Source organism: Balaenoptera ricei, chromosome 7, assembly GCF_028023285.1.
Source record: "Balaenoptera ricei isolate mBalRic1 chromosome 7, mBalRic1.hap2, whole genome shotgun sequence".
In the NCBI taxonomy this organism is placed as follows: domain Eukaryota; kingdom Metazoa; phylum Chordata; class Mammalia; order Artiodactyla; family Balaenopteridae; genus Balaenoptera; species Balaenoptera ricei.
The window spans coordinates 14,540,235-14,543,545 of record NC_082645.1 but is presented as its reverse complement, the minus strand read 5'-3'; positions in this window follow the sequence as shown (position 1 = coordinate 14,543,545).

Genomic DNA, 3,311 nt, shown 5'->3' with positions numbered 1-3,311 from the left:
CTGTTCCCTTGATCTATATTTCTGGTTTTGTGCTAGTAAATTACTGTTGGAGAGGAGCGAGTGACCAAAGGAACCATAACTGATTTAATGAGCCATTCACAGTTTCACTGTACCAGCCATGCGTACTTAGACAGGCATGGTTTAATCTTTGAGACAAGCATGTGCGACTGGCATGATCAAGCAGGTATGTTATTTGTAGACTTTTTAGTGATGGCCATTCTGTGCGGTGTGAGGTGGTACCTCATTGTAGTTTTGATTTGTATTTCTCTAATAATTAGTGATGTTGAGCATTATTCATGTGCCTATTGGCCATCTGTATGTCTTCTTTAGAGAAGTGTCTATTTAGGTCTTCTGCCCATTTTCTGATTGGGTTGTTTGTTTTTTTGTTATTGAGGGACACAAGGAATCCCTTTCCTCCACATCCTTGCCAGCATTTTTTACGCTTTGTCTTCTTGATAAGCCATTCTGACCTGTGTGACGTGATATCTCACCGAGGTTTTTGATTTGCATTTCCTTGATGATTAGTGATGTTGAACATCTTTTCATGTATCTGTTGGCCATTTTTAGGTCTTCTTTGAAAAAAAGGCCTTTACAGTTGCTCTGCCCATTTTTAAATCGAAATTTTTTTTTTGTATTGGGTTGTATGAGTTCTTTATATATTTTGGATATTAACCCCTTATCAGATATATGGTTTACAAATATTTTCTCCCATTCTGTAGGTTGCCTTTTCATTTTGTTGTTGTCCTTTTGCTGCACAGATTTTTACTTTGTTATAGTCCCACTTATTTATTTTTGCCTTTGTTTCTTGTGCTTTTGGTGTCATATCCAAAATGTTGTTGCCAAGACCAATGTCAAGGAGCTTTTCCTTGTTTTTTTCCTAAGAGTTATATGGTTTCATGTCTTTTATTTAAGTCTTTAATCCATTTTGAGTTAATTTTTGTGAGTGGTATAAGATAGGGGTCCAATTTCATTCTTCAGCATGTGGTTATCCAGTTTTCCCAACAAAATTTATTAACGAGACTAACCTTTCCCCATTGAGTATTCTTGTCAAGTATCAGTTCACAAAATATCTTCTTAATTATGAAAAGGTCAGATTAGTCATTCTTCCTCATCAAATCCTTCAGTAAAATTAACCAGGTTTGGCAGTTAGAGCTTAATCAAAAGCCATACGTTTAATGCCATTATTTCTTTTCTCTCTCTCTCTTTTTTTTTTTTTTTTGGCTGTGCCATGCGGCTTGCAGAATCTTAATTCCCCAACCAGGGATCGACCCCGTGCTCCGTGGAAGCGTGGAGTCCTAACCACCAGAAAGCCAGGGAATTCCCAAGGCCATTATTTTTATTTCTCAGAATTTGCCTTGAAAAAATTCAAGATGCAGTTAGAGATTAATTGCCAATGATACTCATTGCAGAGCTATTTACAATGGGATAAACTGGAACTATTCCAATGCCCCCAAATTAGGGTTTGACTAAATAATGATTACCATACAACAGAAAATTCAGAAAATTAAGTAGTCCTTAAACATTCATTTTAGTGAGAGGTGAACAAAGCTTATGTTAGGAGGATATAAAATTATATGTCCAGGTAACATCTTCTTGGTATTAAAAATACCTACTCACAGGAAAAAAGCCTGGAAGAAAATAAACCAAAATATAGATAGCTAGGGGTAGTGTTATGTATGATTTAAATAAGCTTCACCATGCTTTTCTCTGTTTTCCGAGATTTTCCCACAGCATGCATTACTTTAATCAGAGGGAAAATATAAAAATGCAAAAGTCAGTTTTAACGGTGTGGTTCCTCCATTACTTGAGGAAGTGAAATTCATTTAGAGCAGGGAACAAAGCTTCAATTTACTGAAGGCCATTTAGCTGAGAACTGGTCTCTACGTTGCAAATTTTGTGGCTGAGTCTTGGTCTTCAATTTGCTCAGCTGATCAGCAGCATCTAACACAGTAGATCGCTCCCTCCACCTTGAAATGAAATGAATGAAAGGACTTCCAGGATTCCCGATTTTCCTATCTCACTGACTGTTCTTCAGCTGGTGTTGCCCAATTCTCCATCTTCCAGCCTCTTCACTGTGAAATGTTCCCAGACGTTCTCTTTACCTACATTCATTCCCTAGGTAACCTCAATCAGTTCTATAGATTCAATACCATAGATATAATGGCAATTCCCAAGCTTATATTTCTAGGTCCCTGAACTTCAGACTTCCATCCAACTGCCTGCTTGACACTTCCTTTGATCGTGTAATAGCTACTTCTATGAATTGCATCCTTCCCCAAATTCATACATTGAAGTCTTAACCCCCAATGTGACTGTATTTGAAGACAGAGCTTGTGAGGGGGTGATAAAAGTTAAATGAGGTCATAAGGGTGGGACCCTAATTTGACAAAGCTGGTGCCCATATGTGAAGAAAAGACACCAGAGAGCTTGCCCTTCCCTCAGTCCCCACATGAGGACATAGCAAGAAGGTGGCCGTCTGTGAGCCAGGAAGAGAGCAGGACCTTCAACTTGGACTTCCTGCCTCCAGAATTGTGAGAAAATAAGTTTCGTTGTTCAAGTCACATCGTCTGTGGTGTTTCGTTATGGCACTCGAGCAGGCTAATATAGCCACTTGTATTCAATACGTCCAAGACCAGTGTTCAAATCCGTACCTTCTGAGGTGGGAGGAAGCGGCTTGGGAGCCCCTGGGAGAGGACGCTGCCGAGTCCCGGGAGCCGCCCACACAGATTGTTTCCTTTAGGTGTTTCGAGGTCTGGGGAAAGGTGCAGCGCAGCAGGGACCCATACTTCCTGGAAGGACGGTGCGGATCTTGGCCAACGGTGAAATCGTGCAGGATGACGAACCCCGCGTGAGGACCACTACCCAACCTCGCAGTAGCACCCCTTAACAGAGACTTTGAGTGGGGGTCCTGGCCCTCACCAGCAGCAGGCTGGGTGCTGCTCAGTCCCCCTTATTAAAAAACAAAAACAAAAACCTGTACCTTCCCTGAGGTACATCATTTTTGCAATTGCTCAGATCAAAAACATTGCAGTTTTCCTTTATTCCTCTCTCTCACCTTCCATATCTAGTCAGTCAGCAAATCCTGTGCTATCTTCAAAATATATTCAGAATGGAACCACTGTTCATCACCTTTACCACAACACCCTAATAAAGCCAGTTATTTCTCAACTGGAGTGCTGCAATAGCTGCCCTTGACCTTGTAAAGTCCATCTTCAACACAGCAGCTAGTGCAGAGTGATCCTTTAATACGAAATCAGATTGTCATTTCTCTGCTGAAACCTCTCCAGTAGCTTCTCATTTCATAATAAAAT